Source organism: Suricata suricatta, chromosome 11 (genome assembly GCF_006229205.1).
Source record: "Suricata suricatta isolate VVHF042 chromosome 11, meerkat_22Aug2017_6uvM2_HiC, whole genome shotgun sequence".
Taxonomy (NCBI): Eukaryota; Metazoa; Chordata; class Mammalia; order Carnivora; family Herpestidae; genus Suricata; species Suricata suricatta.
The window spans coordinates 101524316-101532658 of record NC_043710.1 but is presented as its reverse complement, the minus strand read 5'-3'; positions in this window follow the sequence as shown (position 1 = coordinate 101532658).

Below are 8343 nucleotides of genomic sequence, written 5' to 3'. Positions count from 1 at the left end.
TTTCCTTCTTTTTTCCTCAAAGATACTTTTTTCTAAGAGGCCCATTTTTATCTGCCATCATTGTCAAAACCGTATTTAACATAGCAGGAGTCTTGTGATTTCTACAGATCGTCCCTTTTTTGTTTTGAGTATGTATCAGTTATGGTATCTCGTTGGCCAGTCTAATTTTAATCATGATTTCACTGGGCATGAGGCTACTCAGAGCAAATTAGGTACCTCTGGGAAGCTACATTAAAGCTCTGGGGATAGTACAACTGATTTTATGCACTAAAGCAGTAATTTACCAAATGTTCCTTAGTTATCTGAGAAAAAAACTTGTGGATTTTTTCATGGTATTTAATTTGTTTCCAGGAATTTAGTCAAAGCGAGGATCTGCGCTAACACGAACAAATGGGCAGTGTTAGATCTTACCTGTTCTAAAATCAATACTGTTGCCTGATCAAGTAAGCATGTACAGGAAATGTGCTCACAGACCCAGGCCTGGCTCTCTGAACACGGAAATGTTCTGTTTTCCTCTCCAAGGAAAATAACCTAAAGAGAAATTCTGCTTGCCCCTCTTGACTTCTCTCAGGGCTCATTTTTTTTACTTAATACATCAAGTAATAGTTAAAACATGCATTTTTTAATCTTGGTTTACCACGTTTCAGGCATCTCTTGTTCACAGTATAATCTTGAAATACATTCATCATTTTAAGCTTAGAAATCTATGTTTATCAAAATAAAAGAGTGATCCTTTCATGACTTTGTAGATTAGCCTCCCCCATTTCATTATAATCACCTATAAATCTCTCAACACTGTACAACCTCAATGGAATTTCTACCAATCCATTCCTTTTTGTTTTTTAAGATTTTATTTTTAAGTAATCTCCACACCCAACATGGGGCTTGAACTTACAATCCTGAGATCAAGAGTCACATACTCTACCAGCATGCAAGCCAACCAGGTGCCTCTCAGTTTCTTTAAAATAATCGGAGCAGAATAGGATATTCCACAAATATGTGTGGAGCATTAACTGTGTGCCAGGCATTGAGCCAAACAATGGAAGTTAAAAAAAAAAGTAACAGGCATCACCCTTACACTCATAAAATTCACGATCCAACTGGAAAGACTGATTTAACAGTTCTTCATATAATAAGTGTCTAATCAAAACTCTGAGGACATGAGGGTACCTGGATGGCTCAGTTGGTTGGGTGTCCGACTTCAGCTCAGGTCATGATCTCACAACTTGTGGGTTTGAGCCCCATGTCAGGCTCTGTGCTGACACTTCGCAGCTCAGAGCCTGGAGCCTGCTTCAGATTCTGTCTCCGTTTCTCTGCCCCTCCTCTGCTCAGGCATGCGCACACGCATGCTTTCTCTCTCTCTCTCTCTCTCTCTCTCTCTCTCTCTCTCTCTCTCTCTCTCTCTCTCAAATATAAAATAAAACGTTAAAAAATTTTTTGTTTCAAATTCTGAGGACTTTGATTCTAGTCATATATTGAATCCTTTCAGATCCAGGTCCCCACTGACCTTCAGATGGCTAAATCCAATTAGTTTTTGGTTAGTCTTACTCAGCTTCTCAAAAATGTTTGATACCATTGACCAGATCCTTCTTTTATAACTAGTTCTTCTATTGGAGCACTGGAGTGGCTCAGCTGTTTGAGCATCTAACTCTTGGTCTCGGCTCAGGTCATGATGTCACGGTTTGTGAGATCAAGCCCCACATCAGTGCAGAGCCGGCTTGAGATTCTCTCTCTCCCTCTCTCTCTGCCTCTCCCCTGCATGCTTTCTCTCTCTCCCCCATCCCTTTCCAAATAAATAAATAAACTTAAAAAAAATTTCTTCAACTGATTTCCAGTTCCATGGGATGACTCTAAAATTTATAACCCCTAAATTCATTTAGGACTTCCAAATTCATATTTTCAGCTCCAGTCAGTTTTCTGAACTTGACACCAGTATACCCGTCCGCTTACCCAGCATCCCCTGTCAGATATGTATTAGCATCTCCAGTTAAACATGCCCCAGACTGAACTATGGATTCCCTTCACCACTTCACCCAAACCCACCTCTTCCTTAGTGCTCACCCTTTTCTCAGATGGAACCCATATTCATTCTGCTGATCAGGCCACAAATCTTGGAATTGTCTATAGCTTTTCTTTCCTTCATTCAAGTTAGTGAGGTTTCCTCATTCAAGGTAACAGAAAATCCTGTTGGGTTTACTTTTAGCCCATATCACAGTCTCACGGCCTCCCACCACCTTCATCACCACTGCTTAGTCCCAGCCATCGTTTCCAACCTCTGAATCGTGCTAGTAGATACCCAACTGATCTCTTTGATTCCACTCTCGTTCTATCCTCTGTACAGCAGTCAGAGAGAACCTTTTAAAATGTAGGTCTGATTATCTTACTTCCTTGTTTGTGTCCTTTCACACGTAGGGTCGAGTCCCCATCATGGCATATAAGCTCCATGTGATCTGGTCTTCCTCCGCCCCTCTGCCCACCTTCCCTCCTACTCTTCTTGATGCTCCTTGAGCTTGCTCTGTACATTCCCACTTGAGGGCCTTGGCATTTGGCATTGGTGTCCCTTGCTTTGGATCTTATTCATCTAGATAGGATAATGGTTCTCTTCTTCAGTTCAGGTCATATGTGTCTCTATTCAAATGTCAACTTTCCAGAGATGACTTTCCTTACTGCTACATTAAACTACCGAAACAGTGTTCCCTCCCCATCTCTTCCTCTCAACCTTCTTGGCCTGCTTTGTTTTCTTTCCAGTTCTTATTACCACCCCCCAACACTGCATATCTATGTGTGTACATGCGTGCATGTGTGCATGTGTGTCTGTGTGTGTATTCATTGTGTGTCTCTCCCATTAGGATGTAAGATTCAAAAGCATGTGAAATTCTGTCTCATTCACTTTTGTATCCTCAGAGCCTAGAACAATGAGTGCCTGGCACATTGTACGTACTCTCCCAATCCGGGTTATATAAATGAATCTGATGATGGTAAGAAGGAAATTTACAGGGGAAGATAAGTCATACATGGATGTAACACAGAGTGAGGTGTCAGACAAGGAAGTAAATATGCATTCTGGTGAACATCTATAAATAGAAAGGGCAGCTGTGCAAATGTGGGTGACAGAGTTCTCTAATACTCTCAGGACAGTTGCATGCCCCTCCTGAGCTGACCCATGTGGGGTGAACATAAAAGCTCTATTGAAGAAAAATGTTTTTCATGTATAGTTTGGTTTTGCTTTTTCCCAGAGAAATGTGACCAGCAATATCCCGTTTATCTGTGCGGCAGATCTGGTAGGTAGTTGGACAAGAGAGATGAAAGGAAAGGGAATAGGAAAGGAATAATACCAGTTTTGTCTTCGTGAAAAGGCAGTGAAATGGAGAAAAGTCTTGTGACATACCGAGAGTGATAGCGGCAGAACTAGATGTGTAATTGATCCTCCTAATTTATTACTGATCTGTGCTTCCAGGACCGGAGGTGGGGGAGAGAGAAGTTTCTGCAGATCTGTCCAGAGTGGATGTTTTCTCCTATGTCTCCTCGGCCCAAACCACCACCTGTAATTCTCATCATGACTCCCTTGAGGTCTAAAGTGTGGGAAGTAGGCCAGGGATGAACGGAGAGTAGGTGCTCTATACATATTTGTTGAATTGATAAATTAGTTGGTTTGAGCAAAGGGTTCTGTAGTGTGTGTTCACATGTGCACAATTCCAGTTCCCAATGATTTGGGACTATGGGAAGGAAAGGAATTTAGGAGTGCCTGGGTGCCTCAGTCAGTTCAGCATCCAACTCTTGGTTTTGGCTCAGGTCATGATCTCATGGTTCATGAGATCGATCCCCATGTCAGGCTCTGCACTGACAGCGCAGAGCCTGCTTGGGATTCTCTCTGTATCTCTGCCCCTCAGAGAGACATTCAAATGTCTCACGTGTGCACTCTTTCTCTCCTCTTAAATTTAGTAAACATTAAGAAAAGAAAAGGGATTTATAGCATAAACAGAATTGAGACTTACGGAATTGGAATGCAGGATTGAATGTAGAATTTATCTAAATTTCTCTGGCTTCTATGATTTTACTCCTAGTGACCTGCCAACTATCAGATTGTTTCTGTTTATGTCGAAGCATCTTTTCTTAAAGATTATAAACAAACTATATTTGTCAGGTATACCTTTATAAATGTCAGGTTTCATTGTGTAACTCATGCTCTCCCACTGCAGAACAGGTATATGATAAGATCAAAATGACAGTGACAAACAGATCAGTTAGACGTGGCCTGCAGAATTCCTTCATTCCATCTGTGTAGGTGCAGACAGTCACTGATGGGGTGCCCCAGCCACGGCACCACATCTGACGTTCCTTTCCCTGGGACATTGGCCTTCGGGCTGTTGTTTTCTGTGTGCTTCTCTGTCTCTGTGTCTCTGTGTCTCTGCCCCATTTCACTCCCAACTCTTCCAACCTCTGTTCCCCTCTGGCCATTCACCCCCAGTGTCTTGCCCTTATGTGATGTGCTGGAGTTTCGGAGTGCCCGTCTGCGGTATCTGCACCGCACAGTTCTGTCCTAACCTGCTGTGATGCAAATACCAGGACCTGGTGTTTGAGAGATTCACTCTGCCTCATTTCCTGCTCATCAGAAAAGATGGGAGGTGATGGAAGATAATGTTAAATGGCTACTAAAAAGCCATTCCCAAACCTCTTGTCCGTTTGTGCCTTTAACTCTACAGTCTGAAAAGCAAGATATGTCTCCATCTTTCCTTGCATCCAGAGATGGCCCCGGAACCCAGGGCTGGCTCCTAGACACGAGTGGAGCGTGCTGGTGGAGGGAGGGGGTGCTCGGAAAGATTCTGCTTCCCTAAAACAAGGAAAACAGTTGAGATCAATGTGGCCTCTTCCCCTCTCTCCCTTTCTTTCTGTCTTGAATGCAGAATTGATGGCTAGAGCTGCAGTGTCATCTTGTAACCGCGAGAGAAAGGTCAGGAGAATCAGATACATCAGCCCTGACGTCAGCGACCCAGAGAACCAAAGCCAGCACTTCTTGGTAAGTGAGAAAAATAAGCTTCTATTTTTCAAGTGGCTCTAAGTGGTTTTCCTGTTATTTATGGGTGACTGTAAGTCTGACCTGTACACAGGTGCTTCCTCACCACCTCACAGCCTCCTTTACAGAGAGAATCCAGAGCCTCGTAAGCCAAAGTCTAGGGCTGCTTGGTCACGATGGAAGAGCTAAGATGTTTTTGTTTTTTAATGTAGGATAATTGGAGGATAGAGCTGAATTGTTCAAGAGAAGAGAGGGATCTAATCTGGGGAAAGAAGAGATTCCCGAGATTGGGAATGGGGGGAAGCTGTCAGACACTACAAATAATGGGACCTTGAGTGACTCCCACACAGTGCCTTAGAGGGCTAGGACCTCAGACAGGTGTTACCGCTGTCGCCAATTGCTGCCGTCCCGAGAATAAGGTGGGACGCTCTGTAGCTGAGTCTGTGGTTGGTAGAGAAGTTCATCATAACGGTGTTTGTCTCCCTGCCCGGGGCTTGGAGACAACTGAGGAGGGAATGAAAATGGCTACCAACGTAGCTGTGACAACCATGTAGACTAAGGGCCAGGCCTCTGTTTACCTACAGGTTCTTAGGTTTTTGTGCAGCTGCACTGTGGGTGGAGAATGGATGGCATTAATGCCTGACCAGCACTGGATTCTTGTCTCCCCTAATACTTGATTTTTTAACCTATGTCTTCATATTTAAGTGAGGTTTTTTATGACAGTATATTCTCGGGTATTGTTCTTCTATCGAATCTTTTCATTTACCCAAATAGTTTTTTTGTGATTTAACTAGTGTACTTAGACCATATGCATTTAATGTAGTTATGACATGGGAATTAAACTTTACCATTTTATAGTTGTTTTGTTCATTCCATCCCTTTCTGCCTTCTTTTGGATTACTTGAGTGGTTTTTTTTGGATTTTTTTTGGCTCCATTTTATATATACTACATATGTGTGTGTGTGTGTGTGTGTTTTACCTCATTTTCAAAAAATGTAAGTGCTTACCCTAGGATTTAAATATACATTTTTAAAAATATACATCTTTAACTCATCACAGTCCCCTAAATAATATTATAGTACTTCGTATGGTGTGTAAGGGCCTTACAACCATATATTTCCAATTCTACCCATCCATTCTTTGTACTATATGCCATAAAAACAAAATATATTGATATAACTGATCTTTGTTTTAGATAATCAGTTATCTTTTAGAGCAGCTAAGTTAAGGAAAAATATAAATGTATATTTACTTTCATTAATACCGGAGATCTTCATTTCTTTGTGCAGATCTAAGTACAAAATAGTATACTTCTTTCCACAGTTAACAGAAATATTTTCCTAAAGTTGTATAAGGAAAACCATCACATCATCCAAGAGACTGGTTGTCAAGGGCCATAGAAGACAAGAATTGATATCAAAGTTTCTCCTTTTCATTGTGTACATATATCAGATGGTTCGCTGTGCAGTTGACCATTTTTCCTCTCTGGGAGAACTTTTTTGTATTTTTATAGTTGTATATACAGTCAAAGCATTTATAGTCAAGTCTCTATATAAAGTTCAAACTTAAAGACTCTTTTGGACTATATGTTTCATTACTGCCATAACTGAGTATAGAAATTATTCAAAACATGTATTTTTGACTGTATTGTGTAGATCTCCATTTGTGGCCTACTTACAATTAGGTAATTTGGCACCAAATTTCATTAAAATGATTTATGTATTGGGGTGCCTGGGTGGCTCAGTCAATTGAGCGTCTGACTCTTGATTTTGTCTCAGGTTATGACCCCAGCCAGGGTCTTGGGATCAAGCCCCACATCAAGCCCGGCATGGGGCTCTGCACTGAGTGTGAAGCCTACTTAAGGTTCTCTCCTTCCTCCTCTGTCCCCCCTCGTGTGCCCCCCTCCTTTTCCTCTCTCCCCCCTCCACTCGAACGGGTGGGCATGTGCCTGTGCTTCCTCAAAACAAACAAGCACAATTTAAAGAATTCAACTAAGTAATACATTTTTATTGGCCTATGTATTAAACTAAAAGTCAGTTAAACAGAGAAGAGATACTTTAAAGTCCCGAAAGCCCTAAGATCCACTGTTAGACGTTCAGCAACTGAGCTATTTCCACATTATTTCCAAATGTATAGCACTTGTTTCTGAACTGCCGCAAAAAAGCACAATATGGGGGAAATGCAGGGGCGCTTCCAGACGAGCCCCGAGGAGAGGCGTCGCCAGCCTCCGCGTCCCGCACTTCCCTGGCAGATGGTGGACTCTCTCCTTCGGAGTGTAGTTGAGATAGAAAGTAGATAGCGCCTCACAGCCTTGTTTGTCACAGTACAATGTTTGCAAATGTATGATTCACATTCTCTTGCATTTATTTGTTCTTTTTGTTTGTTTTCCTGTTGCTTTTGTCTGTCTCCACGTTAGTCATCAGTTTTACTTCAAAAGTAATATATACCAGAAAAGGTATGTACATATTTTAAAATATCCATGTCCTGGGGCACCTGGGTAGCTCAGTGGGTTATGTGTCCGATTCTGGCTCAGGTCATGATCTCATGGTCCGTGATTTCCAGCCCCATGTCGGGCTCCATGCTGACAGCTCAGAGCTGGAGCCTGCTTCCAAGTCTGCGTCTCCCTCTCTCTCTCTCTCTCCCTCTCTCTCTCTCTCTCTCTCTCAAAAATAAATAGCTCTCCCAAGACAGCGAAACGGTCTGGGGAGCCGCCTCTGGTGCCAGAGCTGTTGTGTCCCCTCCTCTTTTACTTCCTGTTGCAAACAATAAAGGCCATTACCATGGTTAAAAATAAAAAAACGGGCGAGCGGGGTGCCGGTTCGCTCAGTCGGTGAAGCGTCCCGACTCCTGGTTTTGGCTCAGGTCATGAACTCACACTTTGTAAGTTGGAGCCCGGACATCAGGCTCTGTGCTGACAGTGCAGAGCCTGCTTGGAATTCTCTCTCTCCCGCTCTCTGCCCCTCCCCTACTCACTTTCTCTGTCTCTCTCTCAAAATAAATAGACTTTTAAACAATTATGAATAAATCAACATTTAAAAATAATAACAGATAAATAAATAAAATATCCAAGGCCTGAATTAATGGTCCTATAAGCTGTCCAGATTTAAATGCTTTTTTCATCTCTTTGTTGTTTCCCTTCCGTGTCAACAAGGCCAACGTCCTACATGTAGTTCTTCTAAGGCCTGTGTTCCGAGTCTTACCTCCTGAGCCCTGTCACCAGTCTTACCGAATGGCTGCTTCCAACGACGTCTAGCCCAGGCGCTCGGACGGAACAGTTCATGTTCCTGTGTCTCACCTGGGAGACGCGTCAGGGCCGCCCGGTCCCTCAC